The sequence below is a fragment of the Hyla sarda genome, chromosome 7 (genome assembly GCF_029499605.1).
Source record: "Hyla sarda isolate aHylSar1 chromosome 7, aHylSar1.hap1, whole genome shotgun sequence".
Lineage (NCBI taxonomy): Eukaryota > Metazoa > Chordata > Amphibia > Anura > Hylidae > Hyla > Hyla sarda.
Genome location: NC_079195.1, coordinates 209,258,050 through 209,266,583, shown reverse-complemented (window position 1 = coordinate 209,266,583; position 8,534 = coordinate 209,258,050). Strand labels below are relative to the sequence as shown.

The following is an 8,534-nucleotide window of genomic DNA, read 5'->3' as shown; positions in this document are numbered from 1 at the left end:
GGTATCTCTCCCTTCTGTAGTAAGAGGTGTCAGAGGTTTCCTCCCACCCTCCATAGAAATGACATGGCTGCTCGGTGGGACAAATGGGAATGAGGGGGTAATTTACTGTATCTCTTAGAGGAGACTGACAGAGTGGAGTAGGTGGTTTTACTGTACCCACCATGCAATGCTCCCTGGGGAAAAAATATGTCAAGTTGCTCTTCTCCAGAGGGAAACGAGATTGCTCTCTGGTGCCACCTATTGGAGGTAGCTACCATGTCAATGCACAACCTCTTAAAGAGCCTTGAAACATGACCGGGGAATACAACCAGGCCAGAAACAAAACAAATTGAGGGAGAGTTAAGGAAGCCATTAGGTAAATATGTTGGACCACTGTATCTGAACCATAAATCTTGTTACTTCAGCATTTACAAGAACTGATGACCATATGATGCATCCTATATTATTTCTGTTGTTAGAACAGGATACGTTTTTGACAAAATCATAAAAAGATCTTTTCTTGGATGGAACAATAGGGGAAAAATGCAAGGGTCAAGTCCTAGAAAAAAAAAAGTGTGGGAACCGTGTTCCTGCTGTGGAAAAGGTTCAGGAACTCTGTTCCCATGTATTTCTGCAGGACTTGAGCCCTGGTATATTTGGCCTCATACAGTCTTATGGAACCTCACATCTATCTCTGGTCATGTCTGATGACTCTTATCTGCTCCGCTCCTCAGGTTAGGTCAATGGCTTTGCCACGTGTAATGCTGTCTTCAGCAACAAAATCATAAAACTGGACAGGTCACTGCCTGCCGCCAGAACAGGACCCTCCATTCCATTGTATTGCTGGAGGAAATTCCAATAAATTGTATGTTATGTTAACAACCTGATGTTGGTGAGTAATATGATGGTACTCTGCTGCATTGTTGGGTAAAACGCTGGCTACAGCTCTGGTCCTATTCATATGCACTTTCTTAAAGGGGTACTCCGTGGAATTTAAATCAACTGGTGCCAGAAAGTTAAACAGATTTGTAAATTACTTCTATAAAAAAAAATCTCAATCCTTCCAGTACTTTTTAGGGGTTGTATACTACAAAGGAAATGCTTTTCTTTTTGGATTTCTCTTCTGTCACATCCACAGTGCTCTCTGCTGACCTCTGCTGTCCATTTTAGGAACTGTCCAGAGCAGGAGAAAATCCCCATAGCAAACATATGCTGCTCTTGACAGTTCCTAAAATGGACAGCAGAGGTCAGCAGAGAGCACTGTGGTTGTGACAGAAGAAAAATCCAAAAAGAAAAGCATTTCCTCTGTAGTATACAGCCCCTAAAAAGTACTTGTAGGATTAAGATTTTTTTAATAGAAGTAATTTACAAATCTGCTTAACTTTCTGACACCAGTTAATAAAAAAATAAAAAAAAAAGTGAATGATTTGGCCCATCTAGTCTGCCCAATAATCTGAATACTATGAATAGTCCCTGGCCCTATCTTATATGAAGGATAGCCTTATGCCTATCTCTATCTTATATGAAGGATAGCCTTATGCTTATCTCATGCATATTTAAACTCCTTCACTGTATTTGCAGCGACCACTTCTACAGAAAGGCTATTCCATGCATCCACTACTCTCTCAGTAAAGTAATACTTCCTGATATTACTTTTAAACCTTTGCCCCTCTAATTTAAAACGATGCCCTCTTGTGGTAGTTTTTCTTCTTTTAAATATGCTCTCCTCCTTTACCGTGTTGATTCCCTTTATGTATTTAAAAGTCTCAATCATATCCCCTCTGTCTCTTCTTTCTTCCAAGCTATATATGTTAAGGTCCTTTAACCTTTCCTGGTAAGTTTTATCCTGCAATCCATGTACTAGTTTAGTATCTTCTCTGAACTCTCTCTAGAGTATCTATATCCTTCTGGAGATACGGCATCCAGTACTGCGCACAATACTCCAAGTGAGGTCTCACCAGTGTTCTGTACAGCGGCATGAGCACTTCTCTCTTTCTACTGCTTATACCTCTCCCTATACATCCATGAGCACTTCTCTCTTTCTACTGCTTATACCTCTCCCTATACATCCAAGCATTCTGCTAGCATTTCCTGCTGCTCTATTACATTGTCTTCCTACCTTTAAGTCTTCTGAAATAATTACTCCTAAATCCCTTTCCTCAGATACTGAGGTCAGGGCTGTGTCAAATAATCTATATTCTGCCCTTGGGTTTTTACGCCCCAGGTGCATTATCTTGTACTTATCCACATAAAATTTCAGTTGCCAGAGTTCTGACCATTCTTCTAGTTTGCCTAAATCCTTTTCCATTTGGCGGCTCCCTCCAGGAGCATCAACCCTGTTACATATCTTTGTGTCATCAGCAAAAATACATACCTTACCACCGAGACCCTCTGTAATATCACTAATGAAGATATTAAACAATATTGGTCTCAGTACAGATCTCTGTGGTCCCCACTGGTGACAAGACCTTGCTCTGAATATTCTCCATTGACTAGAACCCTCTGTTGTCTGTTACTCAGCCACTGCCTAATCCACTCAACAATATTGGAGTCCAAGCTCAATGACTGTAGTTTATTGATAAGTCTTCTATGTGGGACAGTGTCAAAAGCTTCACTAAAATCTAGATATGCAATGTCTGGTGCCCCTCCTCCATCTATTATTTTAGTCACCCAGTCAAAAAAATCAATGAGATTTGTTTGACATGATCTCCCTGAAGTAAACCCATGTTGTTTTTCATCTTGCAATCCATGGGATTTTAGATGTTCCACAATCCTATCCTTTAGTAGGGTTTCCATTAATTTCCCCACTATTGATGTCAGACTTACTGGCCTATAGTTGCTTGATTCCTCCCTACTACCTTTCTTGTGAATAGGCCCGACATCTGCTAATTTCCAATCTTCCGGGACGAATCCTGTTACCATTGATTGGTTAAATACATATGTTAACGGTTTTGCTAGCTCACCACTAAGCTCTTTTAATAATTTTGGGTGTATCCTATCAGGCCCCTGTGATTTATTTGTCTTCACTTTAGAAAGCAAACGTAGAACCTCTTCCTCTGTAAAGATACATGCATAAGACAATTCCTTAGTTTTCCTCACTAATGGAGGTCCTTTTCCTTCTTTTTCTTCTGTAAAAACTGAACAAAAGTATTCATTAAGGCAGTCCGCTAGCCCCTTATTCTCTTCTACATACCTTCCTTCCTTTGTTTTTAATTTGTTTATTCCTTGTTTTAATTTCCTTTTTTCATTTATATATATGAAGAATGTCTTATCCCTTTTTTTCACAGACTGAGCTAATTTTTCTTCTGCCTGCACTTTAGAAGTTCTTATAACTTGCTTGGCCTCTTTCTGCCTAGTCTTGTAGATTTCCCTATCTTCATTGCTCTGGGTTGTTTTATAATTACTAAATGCTAGTTTTTAGTTTTTTATGATTATGGCCACTTCTGCAGAGTACCACAGTGGTCTCTTCCTTTTTCTGCTTTTACTGACAAGTCTAGTGCAATTTTCTGTTGCCTTCAATAAAGTGTCTTTTAAGTAGTCCCATTTCTCCTGAACTCCATGTAATCCGTTCCAGTCTCATAGGGACTCATTTATAACTAATCTCATTTTTGAAAAGTCTGTTTTTCTAAAATCTAAAACTTTTGTTTTTGTGTGGTGTGACTCCTTCACTGTTCTTATATTAAACCACACTGATTGGTGATCACTAGATCCCAAGCTTTCACCAACAATAACATCATATACCAAATCCCCATTTGTGAATACCAGATCCCCAAATTAAATATTGTCACCTTTCCACAAGATAGGTGATAAGTACCTGATTAGTGGGAGTTCTACTGCTGGGACCTCCACAGATCACAATAATGGAGGTTAATTATCCTTGGGGCAATTAATCATATTCTGACACGGGTGTCTCTGCAAGTGCTATCGCTTCTCGGCCTTTTGGCTAAGATCAAATGTAGTATCTGTTCTTATCAGTGGTTTAGTCTCTGGCCATTGATGTAGGATGGATGCTGTCATGGAGGGGCAGGTGTTCCGGGGCTGGTTCTGAGGAATCAGCTCGATGGCTGCCCTAATGTGACCTGTTTCCTCCGGGTCTCGCCATGAGGTAGAGGGGTGTAGAGCCGAGGTACTTCTGTGCCTCGGGGAGTGGTGACCCTGAGGTGCCGAAACTCACTGAGTGAAAGCACTGCACCATTACTCTTCACCTTTGCCACTCACCCTTGGTATTCCGGCCTTCTGGCTAGGATCAGGGCAATTTTTATAGATCCGGCCGGATGACTGGGCAGTATATCTGCACTCGTCCACTTATTATTTTTTTGTTTGTCACTGTGCCACGTTTGTGTCTTTTTATGTGCACAGGATTGTCAGGATGCGGTAGCCCTTCTGGGTGTCCCTCCTAGCGGTCTAGGGGAGGTGTGTGTGGCCATTAGGTTCCTCACCTCCTTGCAACTCCTGGGCCTCTTGGCTTTGGTCAAGATGCCACCAGCATACGGCTCCTCGGCTGATACCTTGGATAACGCTTAGGTTGAAGCCAGGAGCATTTTCAGCCCCTTAGTAGCTTCGGTGAAAAGGGGCATTGAACCTAGATCCTTGAAGGTGCATTTTGGCCCGGAGGTGAAGGGTAGGTTTGTTGGAGGGCCTCTCTCCTGTCGGAGAAGGGCTTAGCGATAGACCGCATCCTTTGTGCACGTTTTTTCAGTGTGACATGTTTGCACTTTTTCTTGCACTTTGGGTGATAGAGAGCACTTGCCTCGGCTCTTAAATTTTTTTTTTTTTTATCATATTCTGAAGTTACAATGATATAAAATATTGAAAATTGATAAGATCAACATCAACCCAAATAAAATGTATCTATAACATGTATTAGATTAGGGCACGTCCTTAAACAGTAAGAATAACATTTATCTACAACATGAATAAGATTATGCTTCCTCCATACAAGATTGTTGGTTAGTTAAAAATAAAAAAGGATATAAAAGCTTATAAAAACCCATATAAAATCTTTGGCAGCACAATCATTTTAATTAAACGCTGAAGGGAAGATTAAAGAATTAAACTTTTACAATTTATGGCATATCAACAAGATATATGATACATGTCTGGGACCCACACCTACAGTCTCTCCAGAATAGGAGATTAAAGTAATCGTTAGTCACCACATCCACACAGTGAATGAATGGAGAGGTGGCCAAATCGCTTCTCGGCCTTTTGGCTAAAATCAAGCGTAGTATCTGTTCTTATCAGTTTTATGCCAGTGGGGAGACAAGCTGGTGGGGATGGGTGCTGCATGGAGGGGGCAGGTGTACCGGGGCTTTCGGGGGCTGGTTCTGAGGAATCAGCTCGACGGCTGCCCCGATGTGACCTGTTTCCTCCGGGTCTCGCCATGAGGCTGAGAGGGTCTAGAGCCGAGGTACTTTTGTGCCTTGGGGAGTGGTGACCCCGAGGTGCTGAAACTCACTGGGAGAATGGGCTCACTGAGTGGAAGCACGGGCACCATAATCTCTTCACCTTGTGGCACTCACCTCTTGATTTCCGGCCTTCTGGCTAGGATCAGAGAAATTTTTATAGATCCGGCCGGATGTCCGGGCAGTATATCTGCACAAATTCACTTATTTATTTCTTTTTGTCTCACTGTGTCACTTGTTGTGTGTCCACAGGATTTGTCAGGATGCGGTAGTCCTTCTGGGTGTCCCTCCTGGCGGTCTAGGGGAAGTGTGTGTGGCCATTAGGTTCCGCACCTCCCTGCAAACACCCCGGGTACTCCTGCTTTGGCAGGGTACCTACTGCTAACGCCAAGGGGGATGCCGCAAGCATTTGTGGTCCCTTAGTAGCTTCAGCGAAAAGGGACATCGAACCTAGAACATTGCAGGTACCTTTTGGTCCGGAGACGAAGGGTAAGGTTTGTTGGGGGGCCTCTCTCCTATCGGAGAAGGGCTTGCGATAGACCGCATCCTCTGTGCACGTTTGTTTTTAGTGTAACACGTTTGTACTTTTTCTTGCACTTTGGGTGATTCGAGAGCACGTTCCTCGGCTCTTAAACAAATTGAGCAACAACACAGATGCTCAGTCTCTGCATCTATCTGTCTACGGAACTTCTGAAGATAGCCGAGGACAATGTTAGGAAGTTAACTAGAGAAGGATTGAAGTGGTGGTCAAGCATATCCCATTAACTTGGGAGACAAGGGACCTCCATTCTTGTGGTATGTGGGGACCCAGTATTTGGAACCCACTAATCAGTTAGATATTTTCAGTCCTGTAGATAGGGAATCATTTTTAATCTTGGGATAACCCCAAGATTTGAAGTTAATGACTTACTTAGTCATAATACTAATACTAATCTCAGCTTGTTTCATGTATATTAGACACCAGTCTACAGAAACAATCAATCAGATTCCAGACTCTCCACCACGGACAAGACCAAAGAGCTGTTCAAGGATGTCAGAGACAAGATTATAGACCTACATAAGGGTACGTTCAGAAGAGCGGATTTTCCGTGCGTATTTCGCTGCGAATCCGCAGCTGAAGGACCTCTATATGCTGCCTTTACATGTGCCTGCCCGGAGCTGCAATACGCCGCTACGAGCAGACACACTGCGATGTGCTAGTCGCCACGTGCATGCGCAATATACTCGCACATCGAGGCAGCTCTTGGCCTGGCTCATTGAGCAGGGGGAGCGGCTGCGATGTGTGTGAGTGCACCGTGCATGCGCGGCGACTCGTACTTCGACAGTGTGTCTGCACGTATCGGCCTATTACCGCTCCGAGCAGGCACATGTAAAGGCAGCATTCAGAGGTCCTTCAGCGGCCGTTCTGCAGCGTAAAATACGCTGTAAATCCACTCGTGTGAACGTACCCTAAGACTGAAATGGGCTACAAGACCATCGCCGGGCAGCTTGGTTAGAAGTTTACAACAGTTGGTGCCATTATTTGCAAATAGAAGAGACACAATATTTGTCAATCTCTCTCGGTTGGGACTTCATGTAAGATCTCACCTTGTGGAGGTTTAATGATCATGAGAACGGTGAGGAATCAGCCTAGAACTACATAGGAGGATCTTGTCAACCATCTCAAGGCTGCTGGGACCATAGTCACCAAGAAAACAATTGGTAACACATTACACCGTGAGGGACTGAAATCCTGCAGTGTCCACAAGGTCCCCCTGCTCAAGAAAGCTCATGTACAGGTCCCAATGGACATCTGAATGATAAAGAGGTTCATTGGCGAACTTCAGAGGGACCTGTACATGAGCTTTCTTGAGCAGGGGGACCTTCTGCACTGCAGAATTTCAGTCCTTCATAGGGTAGTGTTACCAATAGTTTTCTTGATGATTATGGTCCCAGCTGCCTTGAGATCATCGACAAGATCCTCCCGTGTACTTCTGGTCTGATTCCTCACCTTTCTCACAATCATTGACACTCCATAAGGTGAGAGCTTGTATGGGGCCCCAGGTCAAGGGAGATTGACAAATATTTTGTTTCTTGCTTTTGGGAACAATGGCACCAACTGTTGTAAACTTCTCACCAAGCTGCTCGGTGATGGTCTTGTAGTCAAATCCAGCCTTGTGTTGGTCTACAGTCTTGTCCCTGTCATCCTTGGACAGCCCTTTAGTCATGGCCATGGTGGAGAGTTTGGAATCTGATTGATTGATTCTGCAGACATGTGTCTTTTATACAGGTAACAAACTTAGTTTTAGAGAGCTATCTGCAGATGGGTGTTCTTTCCTCCTGGAGAGATTGCTGGCCTGGCATACATTCCCATTCAGTTTCCAAGACTCCTAGTTAGAGTAGAACACTGACTTCTAGGGAAATCCGCCAGGGAAAGGTGGTATGAGAGCTGCTTTATATATATTTTCTTCCCTGAATTCCCAGTGGAGCATCAATGGTCTTAAAGGGGTACTCCCATGGAAAACTTTTTTTTTTAAATCAACTGGTGCCAGAAAGTTAAACAGATTTGTAAATCACTTCTATTAAAAAAAAATCTTAATCCTTCCAGTACTTTTTAGGGGCTGTATACTAAAGAGAAATCCAAAAAAGAAATGCATTTCCTCTGATGTCATGACCACAGTGCTCTCTGCTGACCTCTGCTGTCCATTTTAGGAACTGTCCAGAGCAGCATATGTTTGCTATGGGGATTTTTCCTGCTCTGGACAGTTCATGAAATGTACAGCAGAGGTCAGCAGAGTGCACTGTGGTCATGACATCAGAGGAAATGCATTTCTTTTTTGGATTTCTCTTTAGTATACAGCCCTGTTTGCTGTGGGGATTTTTCCTGCTCTGGACAGTTCATGAAATGTACAGCAGAGGTCAGCAGAGTGCACTGTGGTCATGACATCAGAGGAAATGCATTTCTTTTTTGGATTTCTCTTTAGTATACAGCCCCTAAAAAGTACTGGCACCAGTTGATTGGAAAAAAATAAGTTTTCCACGGGAGTACCCCTTTAAAGAGGTAATCCCCCCCATGACATATTATCTCCTATCCAAAGGATAGGGGATAAGATGTCTGATTACGGGAGTCCCGCCGCTGGGGACCCCCATGATCTCAGGTGTGGCACCCCA

At 43.2% G+C, this 8,534-nt stretch overlaps 2 pseudogenes; both read left to right on the top strand.

The window, feature by feature from the left end:
- Window positions 1–3,902: 3,902 nt before the first annotated feature.
- LOC130283569 (U2 spliceosomal RNA) lies at window positions 3,903–4,011 on the top strand (annotated as a pseudogene).
- A 1,160-nt stretch (window positions 4,012–5,171) lies between these two features.
- Window positions 5,172–5,346, top strand: LOC130283613 (U2 spliceosomal RNA; annotated as a pseudogene).
- The last annotated feature ends 3,188 nt before the right edge of the window (window positions 5,347–8,534 follow it).